Below are 13,669 nucleotides of genomic sequence, written 5' to 3'. Positions count from 1 at the left end.
CCGTGATGCATTTCTGAAGAGCAGTTTGAGTTCTCTGCTGTCATATCTTATGTAATACCACAATCATACATATATGACCTCCACATGCAGATGCCTCCAGAGGATTATGTTCTTGCTGGATTATGTTAGGCTGTGTGATAAGAAGCACATCTGAAAACAAAATAAAGGCCCAAGGAAATGATGTCAGGATGAATAATTCAGTTCATGCCCTGCCCTGGCTGCTTCCAGGCCCGTCACAGAAGAGTCCTCAGCTCAACAAAAGCCCATCTCCATGAGCCCAGAGGAGCACAAAGCACAATGGCAGGTGGGAATCCAAGTCACTGGCTCCTGTGGAACCAACATCTTGTCCCAGCTCCTTCCAGGACTGCCTTGGGAAGGCTGTCACCCCAGTGTCCAGGCAGAAACCCATCCAGATGTATCACTGGCAGCAGCTCTCCACATCACCATTTGGAGTAATGGGATTGCTGCCAAGGGCTGTAGGTCACCTGATGGTTGTATATAGGAGTAAGTGCAGCAGCTGGACTAGAACCAGGGCATCAGAGGGCCCATGTGTCATTGTAGTCAGCAACAGGAGAGATGGGAGTGTGTGGACTTAATGTGTGTGTGCCTGTGTCCTTGTGAGTGTGTGTTAGATTGGGGTGGTGTGTGCCAGCAGCTACAGTGGGGCCGCACCTACGGGGGCTCATATGTCCAACTGTCTTCAGCTGGGCAGACTGGGAGACAGGAACTTGTCACAGGCAGGCTGAGTATCTGATCCCAGCTGCTGGAGGGATCTACCTTGCACACATGCACATGCACATGCATTTGCGCACACAAGCACTTTGCATTTCCCACTAATGGGCCTCCATCTTGCTCAGCCAGAGAGGTAATCAGGATAATGCTGCTGGTGCTGTTTGTGGTTGTGTGAATGCTGAGTGTGCCTGCCTGCATTCACCCGTGTCCTGTGTCATTGTGGACTGCACTCTGCTGCTAAAGGGATTGAGAAAAACACATTAGTGATATCAGTCATGGCATAACTCTTGTCTGGCTTTGATTCTAGTTCATATTGGAGTTCTACCACATCCAGCACTGCAGCACTCAGTAGTGGCATGATTTCATTCAGGCCACGATAGTCCACTGTTAGTCTCCACTTTTTGTCAAGAATTCACACTAGCCATATGGGACTATTAAAGGGTGAGCAAGTCTTGCTAATCACTTCTTGTCTCTCCAGTCAATAAACCAACTCACGAATGTGAATCAGGGAGTCTCAGTGCAATATTGCTCCCTGTGCATCACTGGGGTAGTGATCAGCATCTGCTGCTCTTTGACCCTCAGCAACCCCACAACAGAAGGGTTCTCCAAGAGGCCGGGCAAGGCAAACAGCTGTTTAATGTCATCATCTTAATGTAACTCTGCTTCAGCCTCCAATACAGTTAACTGTCAGGATTTCCCTGTCAATCCAGAAATAAAAATGAGTTCTGCCCCTTTAGAGCTGGATGGCATTACAGTACACTGTGCGCTGGTGTCCACAAGAGCCTTAAACTTCTGTTGGTCTGATGTGTCAGGCCATCGAAGCCACACAGTCCAATAACCTCAGTTGTCCCTCCACCCGATTGGAGGCAGAGCACCTCTAGTTCTGGTCAGAGTATTCATGGAAATTGGAGCAGCAATTTTCCTGGAAGGGCCATTCCCCGTCCCCCGTCCCCCCCCCCCCCCCCCCTCCACCCCCTTTTGCAATTGTTTTTCCTTGTAACTTATATACCCATGCCTCTAGGGTTGAGGTAGATTTCCCAGCCCATTTTCTCATGTCCCCTCCATTGTCACGTGGGTAAAACCACAGAGTGGTATGTTGTGTGGACCCACCATACCCCTTTCTTGAGCAGAGGCATGCTTACTCCTAACAGCTGAGGTACTGGTTCATACATGTAGAGCGAGGAAAGTATATGCTCTTTGAGTTGGTGGACCTCTTGGGAAAGTTTCTTTACAACCAAGACACAGGCCCATAGTGCAGAAGAAATGCCTGCCATGACCATGCTGCATCTAAGGGCTATCTGCACAGGAAAAGTCTTAGAAAAACAGACCATAGAAAGAAAAATACTGTAAAGGAGTTCATGAGAGTTCTGGGAGATGGGGCAGTTTTTTAACTCCCTGAAGCTCATACATGTACAGCAACTGGGCAGAATAGAATCATAGAATAATTAAGGTTGGATAGACCTCCAAGGTCATCTGGTCCAAAGATGCCAATACTACCAATGTCACCCACTAAATCATGTCACTAAGTGCCAGGTCCAACCTCTCCTTAAAACCCCCCCCAGGGACGGTGACACCACCGCTTCCCTAGGCAACCCATTCCAATGCCTGACTACTCTTTCTGAGAAGAAAATTCTAATTTCTTCTAATTTCCAAACTAAACCTCCCTGGAGCAACCTGAGGCCATTCCCTCTAATCCTATCAGTAGCTATCTGCAAGAAGAGGCTGACCCCCAGCTCCCCACAACTTCCTTTTGGTAGCTAGAGAGAGCAATTAGGTCTCCCCTGAACCTCCTCTTCTGCAGACTAAACAACCCCAGTTCCCTCAGCTGCTCCTCAAGGCACTTATGTTCCAGGCCCTTCACCAGCTTTGTAGCTCTTCTCTGGATATGTTGCAGGGCCTCAATGTCCTTCTTGTAGTAAGGCGCCCCAAACTGAACACAGTACTCAAGGTGCAGCCTCAGTAGAGCAGAGTACAGGGGGATGATCACCTCCCTGGTCCTGCTGGCTGCACTATTCCTGACACAAGGCAGGATGCCATTGGCCTTCTTGGCCACCTGGGAAGACTGCTGGCTCATGGTCAAGTGAGCATCAACAAACACCCCCAGATCTTTTTCCTCTGCACAGCTTTCCAGACACTCTGCCACAAGCCTCTAGCGTTGCATGAGGATGCACTTAGCCAAGTTGAACCTCATCCCATTGGCCTCTGCCCTTTGATCCATCCTGTCCAGGTCACTCTCAGGGGCCTTCATACCCTCTGGCAGATAGACACTTCTCCCTAACTTGGGCTCTATCCCTGCACGAGCCTGTCCCTTCTGTCCCACACATGGTTCCATGGCCCCACTGTTCAGGCACAGCACAGGGAAGGGTGTGGTCAGGGTGGGTAATGGTCCCCAAGCATGAACCCCATGGCAGCCCTTGCTTCCCTTTCTCTATAGCTCTCCCCTTCCCCCTGCACCTGATGCCTGTCTTGCCCTGACCATGTCCCACGGGAGGTTTCACAGACATCCCTGCTCTGGGGTCTGAAGGTGTCTGGTCCAGGGAAGACATTGGACAGGGTTGGCCATTCCCCCACACAGGCAGGGAGCTGAAGGTGAGGATGGGGGTGGCCTGGCAGCAAACCCCAGCCATAAATCTGAGTGAGCAGCCAGTACTAGGAACAGCCATTGCTAGAGGCTGGGGATGACGAATGTCCTGGGCCACCTTCCCATGCTAATCATTCCACCACTGGCCCAGAGTGGCCACCTGCCTCCTGCACTTGCATGTTACTCCTGTCCACGAGCTCTGGCTCTGCACCACAAATGCCCTGCCGTGAGTCCTCACCCAGCATGGCCACACAACTCAGACAATATCTGAGTTTTCCTTTGGCAGGACAGGAACTGCCACTCCTGTTCCCTCCCTGTGCTCCATGAAGTGCCCAGAGCTGGTGGTGATGCTCTGGAGAGTAATGGGCCTGGTTTAAAGCCATTCTCTCTTGTCCTGTCATTATTGGCCCAACAAAAAGTTACTCTTTATCTTATTTATAAGTGTACTGGGTCTGGCTGGAATGTTAACTTTCCCTGCAGCAGCCCATACAGTGCCGTACTCTGCACTTGTAGCTGGAACAGCAGTGTTATCACACCAGTGTTGTGTCTACTGCTGAGCAGCAGTGGCACAGCATTGGGCCTTTCTCTAACCCTCCTAGGGGGTGGGCAAAAAGTGAGGAGAGAAACATCACTAGGGCAGCTGACCTAAACCAACCAAAGGGATATTCCATACCATGTGATGTCACACTCAGCAATAAAAGGTGGAAAAAGGGAGAAGAGGGGAGGGGGTGGGCAGTCGTTGGGAAAACGTCGGTCCTCCTCTCGAACACCGTCTGCGTGTGTTGAGGCCTTGCTTCAAGGACTTGGTCAAGCATCGCTCTTTTGTGGGAAGTAGAGAGTAATTTCTTTCCTCTGCACTTCCAAATAGCCTTCATTTATTTTGTTTGTTTGTTTTCCTCCCTTCTTTTTATTTTTCCTTTTCCCCTCCCTTTTCCCCTTTCCCTTTTTATTTCTCTTTAGTTAAATTGTTTAGTTCATGGTAGTCTTTATTTAATTGTTATTGTTATTTCCCTTTAATTAAATTATCCTTATCTCAACCCGTGAGTTGTTCTTTGCTTTACTTCTCCCCCTCCTCATCTAAAGGAGGGGGAGTGAGAGAGCGGTTGTGGGGTTTAGCTGCCCAGCACGATAAAACCACCACAATAAGACTCTTTTAAGCACTGAAAAGCTGCATTGAGGTCTCCCAGGACCCTTCTTTTCTTCAGGCTGAACAGCCCCAGCTCTCTCAGCCTTTCTTCACTGGAGATGTGCTCCAGTCCTCTAATCAGCTATGTGAACCTCCTCTGGACCCACTCTAACAGATCAACTTCCTTTTCGTGTTGGGGACCCTACACTCCAAATGAGGCCTCACAAGGGCAGAGCAGAGGGACACAATCACCTCCCTCATCCTGCTGGACACTCCTCTGTTGATGGAGCCTGGGGTGCAGTTGGCTTCTGGGCTGCAAGTACGCACTGCTGGCTCATGTCAAACTTTTTCTCCACCAGAACCCCCAAGTCCTTCTCAGCAGGGCTGCTCTCAAGGAGTTCTTCTCCCAGTCTGTCCTCATGTCTGGGATTGCCCTGGCCCAGGTGCAGTGCCTTGCACTTGGACTTGTTGTACCTGTTTAGATTCACATGGGCCCACTTCTCAAACTTGCTCAGGTCCAAACAGATATCATCCCTTCCTTTTCTTGTATCAACAGCACCACTCAGATTGGTGTCATTGGCAAAGTTGCTGAGGGTGCACTTGATCCCACTGTCTACGTCTTCTGATAAAAATATTAAACAGTGCTGGTCCCAAGACAGACCCTGAAGGACACTACTCCTCACTGGCCTCCACCTGGACATAGAGCCATGAATAGCAATTTCATAGAGCAATGACCTCCACCTGATAATAAAACAATTTCTTCAACCTGTTCCTGACCACAACATTGGAAGAAGAACCCAACGTCCAGGCACCAGCACTGAGGAAACACCCTTTTATTAAAGAGACTTGACAGGGGTAGCCAGCTATACCTTAACAATAAATACAGATACAAGGGCCTCTGGGTCAAAAAGAGTGGGTTTAGGCCACTCTGCAGAAGTGGAGTGAAGGCAGACAATTATCACACAAAAAGATTATCACAGAAAAAAAGCACAAAGACCAGCAGTTTCCTGAGATGAATTGGAAATCCCTTGTGAAGAGACATGTGCAGCTTACTGCTGCTGAAGGACTACTGATTGACTCAGCTTCTTCAGTGCATCCTTGAGCTCCTGGTTCCTCATGCTGTAGATGGTGGGGTTCACTGCTGGAGGCACCACTGAGTACAGCACTGTCACACCCAGGTTCAGGGATGGGGAGGAGATGGAAGGGGGCTTCAGGTAGGCAAATAAGGCAGTGCTGGAAAAGATGGAGACCACATCCAGGTGAGGGAAGCACGTGGAAAAAGCTTTGTGCTGTCCCTGCTTGGATGGTATCCTCAGCACTGATCTGATGATCTGCACGTAGGAGAAAAGAATAAAAATAAAACACCCTGAAGCTAAAGAGAGACTAATCAGAACAAGCCCAACTTCCCTGAGGTAGATATCTGAGCAGGAGAGCTTGAGGATCTGGGGGATTTCACAGAAGAACTAGTCCAGGGCATTGCCTTGGCAGAGGGGGAGGGAAAACGTACTGGCAGTGTGCAGCATGGCATTGAGAAAGCCACTGCCCCAGGCAGCTGCTGCCATGTTGACACAAGTTCTGCCGTCCATTATTGTCCCGTAGTGCAGGGGTTTGCAGATGGCAATGTAGCGGTCATAGGCCATGAGGGTGAGAAGACAATACTCTCCTCCAATCATGAACAGAAAGAAAAAGACCCGGGCAATACATCCTGAGTAGGAGATGTTCCTGGTGTCCCACAGGGAATTGGCCATGGCTTTGGGAACAGTGGTAGAAATGGAGCCCAGGTTAAGGAGGGCGAGGTTGAGGAGGAAGAAGTACATGGGTGTGTGGAGGTGGTGGTCGCAGGCTACGGCTGTGAGGATGAGGCCGTTGCCCAGGAGGGCAGCCAGGTAGATGCCCAGGAAGAGCGCGAAGTGCAGGAGCTGCAGCTCGCGTGTGTCTGCGAATGCCAGGAGAAGGAACTCAGTGGGGAAGGTGCTGTTGGACATCAAATGCCTCAGGGCATGGTTGCCTGTCCATGGAGGAAAACGCACAATCAGGACAGGGTATCTGAGCAAAATCCAGTCTGTTTCTCATGGAGCTCCTGCGCACTAACTTCCATTCTTCCCTTCTCAGGATAGCATATTTCCCTCTCCCCAGCTGGCACTCTGCCCTGTGCTGGGTGAGTGCACTGTAAGGAACACAATTCTCTGCCTGAGTGCCAGCATCTGCTCCTCTGCTGACCCCCAGCCTGCTGTCCCAAATTACTTACATATGCACGACCTCCAGTGCAAGAGAACAAACAATACAGAGAGGTGGACGGAAAAGAAGCATGACCGAGAGAGGGGAGGGAGAGATGAGCAAGCAGGAAGGGGTCACTCTGCCCAGCCGTGCCTGCTGCCTGCCAGGCAGCACCAGGGCAGAACAGTGGCTCTCAGCCCTTTGCCAGGCAGTGGGATAGGGCACATGACAGGAGAGGCAGACCTTCTTTATTCTGGGGCTCTGTTTATCCAACAGGCAGCTCCTGCCCAGAATCCCCCAGCCCAGAGGGCAGAGGCTCTGCTCAGTGGGAGAGGAGAGCTGAGGGGGGTTGCTCAGGGACAGAACCTGCACTGCAGGGGATAGCAGGGAGGTGCCCTTGTATTCACTGCAGCAGGGTTTCCTTTTTCAATTCCCTTTCTCCCTGCCCATTTCTGCTGCCTGCAGGAGTCCCTTCCAGGAGCTCCTTTTCTGTCCCCATGTCTGTGCCCTGCCAGTGCTCACACACCCCATCCCATCTGCTGTCTGCTCAGCTCTGTCCCGAACCCTCTCAGTGTGTGCAGGTGCTGAAGAGCAGGTCACACAAGCCCTGATGAAACTGGGAAGGTGATGCTGCTGCATTATGAAGGTCTGAGGGTGCTGAAGGCACTTTTTGAGGTTTCTCATAAAAATTGAGGTGACAGAAACTCCAAATCTTCTGTACTCTGTACAGCTCTGTTTCCATTCCTATCCTGATGAACCAAAGAAACCTGAAAGCACAGCATTAGGAAAGCCCAGACCACATCAGGCAGCCACAGACTTGATCTTCTGTCTGAAGAGTCCCCTCTGATATGGTCTGGGGGTGCTGTGGTGCTGTGAGCATCCTGTCCCTGCTCTGCCCTGCCCTGCTGTGGGGGCTCCTTCCACCCACAGCTTCTCCCTGCAACACCCTGGGCAGCTCCCTGGGCAGGCTGAGTGCTGAGCCTGGCAGGCGGCAGAGGCCCTGCCCTGGCACACAGCCCCTGGGGCACAGCAGGGACACTGCTCTGCACCACAGCCCTGGCCACCCCTGCCTGCAGCCTGGCTGCACAGCCTGTAGCCTGCCTGGTGATTAGGAAGCCTCATGTCCTGTCCTTCTGACAGCTTTGTCAGGTAATCAGTATTTGAGGGAATATCCCTGCCCTCTGTACTAGAGAAGCCAGCAGTGCTAGAGAAGCCTGCATGGGAAGTGGCAGCTATAGAAGAACCCTGTAGGATATTGCATTACCTGCCCTCACACAGAAACTTACCATGTTAGAGCTGTGAAGATTTCTCCCACAGTGAGCTCTCAGCACTGCCTTTACACTGCTTTTTTTTTTTTTTTTTTTTTTTTTTTTTACAGTGCCTCCACACTGCCATTAATATCTCCCTCCCTTCTCTCAGACGCCCTTGCCCCCTGCAGGCAGTGCCCCCAGCCCTGCTGTGCTATGCAGAGGAGCTGCTCCTGGGCAGAGCTGTCTCTCTGCAGCGCTGCCTAATTGCCAGCAGATCCCCTTTGGCCCCCGAGCCTGGCCCAGCTCAGCAGCACAGCTCCATCCCAAGGCCTCCCTGTCTCTACCCCTTCAGCCTCCCTGGAGGTGTCCCTGGACCTCCAAGGGAATTGACTTTGAAAGTGAAGCAATCCCTGATGTTCCTTCCCCCCACTGGGCAAGGAAACTCATTTCCAGCACTGTCATTGTGCATTGTCAGATGAACAATATGGGGAATGACACAGAATCACCTTTCTATGTCCTGGTTTCAGGCAGGTCATCCATGCAAGGACCTGGAGAGATTTTTCTTCCCCCTGGTGAGGAAAGGGTTTCAGCTTAGTCAACCAAGACATCTCATTCTTTGCAGTCCAGAAGCTAGAAGGGGGTTCAGCTCCCTCCCGTGCCTTACACAAGTCCACAGGATTCCTCTTGCCTGGGCACAAACCAGGCATCTGCATGTAATCTGCTTGCCTCAGCTCCCAGCACATTGAATGGAGACAGAGGCCAGGAGGGAGCTGATTTTCCAGAGGTGGCCAGAGACAGATGCAGGTAACTGCATGCTCTGATGGATTAATTGTGGGAGCCAGGGAGCATCCAGAAGCATCATTTTTAAGTGCAGGGAGATTTTCTTGGGCTAACAGAAATGAGAGCAGATGCCTACATTTAGCACCACTGAATCTTTTTAGTGTCCATTAGTATTCTCTGAGCAACCTGCACTGCTTTCACTTGACGATATGGAGTCATGTAGCACAGGGAGAGCTAACTTTCTGTCTTCTCCATCAACCATATTTACAATATCTCCATTACTGACCATAATGGCAGTGGCCTCATGGACATCTCCACATTGCCTAAGCCAATTCAGGGAAAGTTCTTTATTTTGTTATGGCCAAATACCGGGCCTGTAGCGCTACATGTGTAGCGCTACACATGAGTCTTGACACATGAGTGTCAAGACTCTCACACAAAACTACCTGTGGCTGGAAGGGCCAGCACTGGTCCTGGGAAGGAAAGCCATCACCATCCAGAGCAAACGCATGGCAGAAAACCAAGGCAGCAATTGCAGATAGTTTGCTCCCTCCCTCCACTTTTACTCAGCCTCTTGATGTCATTGAACAAGCCAACAGTTTTCACAGAGTGCCTGTCAGCAGCACCTGGTTGTTCCTGGAGATCAGCTTCACCTCTGCCAGAGGCCTTCAGGGGCTGCAGAGACACACCTGGCAGCAAATCTGTTTCCTGCCAGGCCTGTCCAGGGCATCCCAGCTCTGATTCTCTCTGTCCTTGGGGACAGCAGGGTTTTCTCTCTCTGTTGACGTCCCATTTCAACTGTACGTTCCCAACTGCTGTCCACTCCAGCATGTCTCTGGCTTTAAAGTCTTTGCACACGTGGAGTTTTGGAAATTTGCTACCAGGCTTCCCAAAGGAAAAGAAACATCTTGGCCTGATGTCAGAGCTGAGGGACATAAGGAAGGAGATAGAGGACTTAGGTGCCAGATCTCAAAGCAGCATTTCTGGGCCTGTTCAGGAGGCTGTTAGTGGAGATCTCATTGTCAGTAGCCCTGAAAGGCAGAAAAGCTCATTGCCATAAAACATTCCTCTGCAAAAGTTGCATGCAGATTTCAAGAAGGTCCACGAGATGAGCTGGGGAGCTAAAGCTTGCTTAGTATTACTTTGGTTGAGGAGTCTTTTCCAGAGCATGTCCTCTTGGATCTCATTGCTTGGAGTATTGATAAGAAAGTGACTGAAAGTGAGGGTAGACCATACCTGACCACCTGCAATATTTCCTAGGATGAAATGACCACATCTCTGAGTGAAAGGAGAGGAGTGGGTCTCATTTACCTGGATTCAATACAATCCCCCACAGTATTCCCTTTTCCAATAATAACAGTGTTGGAGGGATAGGCCAATTGAAACGCCATGATGTCCAACAAGGACAAAACCCCATTTCTGCTTCTGAGGTGGACAACTGCCCTACTGTGACACAGGCTAGGGGCTGTCTAGATTTATAGAATAGAATTTAAGTGGATCAAAACAAATTGAACCAAATGGAACAGAATAGTTCAGTTTGAAGAGACCTTCAAAGGGTATCTGGTACAAGTGACCAATCTCTTGAGGGCTAACCCGGAAGTCAGAGACTGTATATGAGAGCATTGTCTAAATGCCTCTCTGACACTGACAGGCCTGAGGCATCAACCAGGTCTCTAGGAAGCCTGTTCCTGTGTTTGACCACTCTCACAGAAGTGAAAGGTTTCTTATCTCCAGTGTGAACCTCTCCTTGTGTAGCTTTGTTGTCATTCCCACACATCCTGTCAGTTACCAGGGAGAAAAGATTGTCACCTCCCTCTCCACTTCTCCTTCTCTGGAAGTTGTCAAGAGTAATGAGGTCACCCCTCAGCCTTCTTTTCTCCAGACTAGACAACCCAAGTGTCCTCAGGCTCTCCTCACAGGACATGCCTTCCAGCCCACCTTTGCTGTCCTCCTCTGGATGCTTTCAGCTCCACATCTTTCTTCTATTGTGAACACCAGAATTGCATACATGATTTAAGGGGAGGCTGCACCAATGCTCAATATAGCTGAAAACTCACCTCTTTTGACCATCTGTCTGTGCTGTGCTTAATGCATCCCAAGATGGTTTTTGCCCTCTTGTCTGCCAGGGCACCCTGCTGGCTGATGTTGAGCCTGCTGTCAAGCAGCAGCTTGAGAGCCCTTTCTGCTGAGCTGCTCTCTAGCCACTTGTCTCCCAGTCTGTGCTGGACCTGTGTCCAGCATTACTCTGTAATCATCTGAGGTGATCAGCTCCAGGCAGTCACTTTCTCCAGAGCAGTGGCAGATCACAGCCTACAAGGGTTTCCTGAGCAAGGACAGTTCCAGGGGAGTGCAGAGACCTGCCTAGAGCTTGCAGCTCTCACCAGAGTGGCTGACAAAGCATGGGCATTGATGGCGACCACCCCCCACCCTCATGAGTGCCAATGACCAGGAGCATGGCCAACAATGTGGGGAAACGGAGTGGGTCTGGTTGGTGCTGTTGTTGGTGCAGCCATTGGCCCAGGAGGTGCACGGAGGGCACCCAGTGAGGGAGGGCCATCCAGCAAAGGGTGGGAGGCACCAGATACACCTGCACCCCACACCCAGGCCTGCACAGCCTGAGGGCATGATCCTCAAGGCAGAACAGTAGCCACTCATCTCTGGGCAGAGGCTGCAGCTCCAGCTGGGCCACCAGCACCACCTGCCCCAGCGGTGGCTGATGCCTCCACCCAGACAGAGCTGCCGAGGAGTGAGGCTGCCGTGCAGACCTCAGGCTGCTGGAAGTGCCCAGGCCTTTCCCCTGGGGCAGGGGCAGGCAGCAGAACTGCCTGCCAAAGGTGCACCCAGTTGGAGGACCTCCTGCAGCAGGGGGCCGAGCTGCAGGAGGCAGGGAGAAGGCTGCATAGCAGCAAGGAGGCTGATGAAGAGTTGGAAGGCTGGATCCTGCAGTCTGCAGGGCACCCACAGCCCACAGCCAAATAACCCAAAACTCCCTCGCTGCACTCACAGAAGGGAGGGGGGCCAATATCGCCAGAGGATGGAACGTGGCAACGACAAGGGAAGAAGAGTCTTCCCCCAAAGCCTGAGGTGCCCTTACAGAAAACGTCACCTCTCTATTGATGGAAAAGGAAAGACCTGTGGCAGGGGGTTGGAGCTGGGTTAGACACACCAGTCTGTTCCCCACATAATGGTTAGGGCAATCCCAAGCACAAACACAGGCCAGAAAGAATGGATTGAGAGTAGCCCTGATGAGAAGGACCTGAGGGTGCTGGTTGAAGAGAAGCTCAACATGAGTCAGGAATGTCCACTTGCAGCCCCAAAAGCCTACAGTATCCTGGGCTGCATCTAAAGCAGAGTGACCAGCAGGTTGAGGGAGGTGATTCTTCCTCTCTTCTCTGCTCTTGTGAGACCCCACCTGGAGTTCTGCATCCAGCTCCGGGGCCCCAGCACAACAGACACATAAGATTTTGGACATAGGACTTAGAGAGTGGGACCAGAGCAGAGCCACAGGAATAATCAGTGGAGTGGAACACCTCTCCTGTGAAGACAGGCTGAGTCAGCTGGGTTCGTTGAGACTAGAGAAGAGAAGACTCTGGGGGGAACCTTCTTCTTGCCTTCCAGTACTTAAAGGGAATTTACAAGTAACATGGGGAGCGACTTTTTCCAACTCCAACCAATTTGTGATTCAGTCATTCTGGAATGTCTTGCAATGTCTCTGAGAACTTTTCTGTAGTATCATTGCACCAGCTGTACTCCAGGTTCCCAAGGGCAGAGACTCATTCTGAGAATGATACCACTCACTGTGTAACCTTGAGGAGCAGGGATTACAAACAGTGGCGAGGCCTCAAAACACAGCATTGTCATGCACTCTAACTCCACAGTCTAGCCCTTTCTTCCCTGAGTCAGAAGGAACCTCTGGAGGTGTTCACTACCATAATCTTCTCTGAGCAGTTATAGCTTTACGGTAGATCAGGTTAGTCAGTGCTTTCTGCAGCTGGGTATTGAAATGTCTGAGCCCATGACCCAGTGCTGATCCACAGTAGCTGTTCCACCATTACAGACGCTGATGCCAGCAGGAAGATGGAGCTGGTCAAAATTCAAAGATCAGCTCCCCTTGGGTAGTGGGGAATGGCCATCCCCACACTCCCCACATGTGGTCCCCAAGCTGCTGCTGCTGCTGCGCACAACAACCAGGCTGTGGTTCTGTACCAGACAGAGGTACTTTATGAAGGGGGAAATGAATCACTCCACAGCTTCCCTCTCCTCTGCCTGCTGGATGCCCACTCTCTTCCCTGAGATTGCGGAGTCACAGGTTCCCTGAAATACCTGGCTTTAGTTCTTTCACTGTGGCTGAGCTCACAGTGGGAGATCTCTCACTTTCAGAGGGGCTGCAGTCACTGCCCACACCAGGCTCCCGTGTCCCTGGAGGTATCCTGGGCTCTGCAGGCAGCTCCAGATTCCCCTCCTAAAGGACATCACCTATGGATCACATGTGGGAATGGCCCTGGCTCTGTAACGCAGTGACCATTTGCTGCCTCTGCTGTCAGCAGACACCCATGGGTGAGTCTTAAATCTAGTCCTTGGTCTCTGATAGGTCACAATGCAAAAATGAGCCATTCCCTCCTGAACTGAAGCAGGTACAGATCCTTGTGGGAAGCAATTCTTTGGGCCTATTCTTGACACATTTTTGGGGGGAAGGAAGTCCCAGCCTTCAGGCATTGCACTGGGGTAATTCCATTTTATTACTGAGATGTCATGAGAGAGTCTTCACTGACTCACAGTGTTAGATGCACATCTATATGGTCTGCTAATGGGACAGTACAAGCTTGTTCATTCACAGCAGTGGGGGGAATCCAAATATTTATGTACAAATGCAAGGAACAGAAGCAGTAATAATAACCCAACAGCCTAAAAAAATAATAATTAATAATAATAATAATGAGTACAAAGACAACACAAGCTTGGAAGGGGATGTACTTGTATTCA

General features: G+C 50.9%; 1 pseudogene across 1 annotated transcript; it reads right to left on the bottom strand.

Moving 5' to 3' along the window:
• Nucleotides 1-5,488: 5,488 nt before the first annotated feature.
• Nucleotides 5,489-6,424, bottom strand: LOC311216398 (olfactory receptor 14C36-like; annotated as a pseudogene). Its single transcript has one exon. The product of its transcript is annotated as an olfactory receptor 14C36-like (transcript).
• Nucleotides 6,425-13,669: the final 7,245 nt, after the last annotated feature.

The sequence above is a fragment of the Netta rufina genome, assembly GCF_964035555.1.
Source record: "Netta rufina genome assembly, chromosome: 18".
NCBI classification, from domain to species: domain Eukaryota; kingdom Metazoa; phylum Chordata; class Aves; order Anseriformes; family Anatidae; genus Netta; species Netta rufina.
The sequence above is the reverse complement of the archived record's forward strand: the minus strand, read 5'-3'. Positions and strand labels throughout refer to the sequence as shown.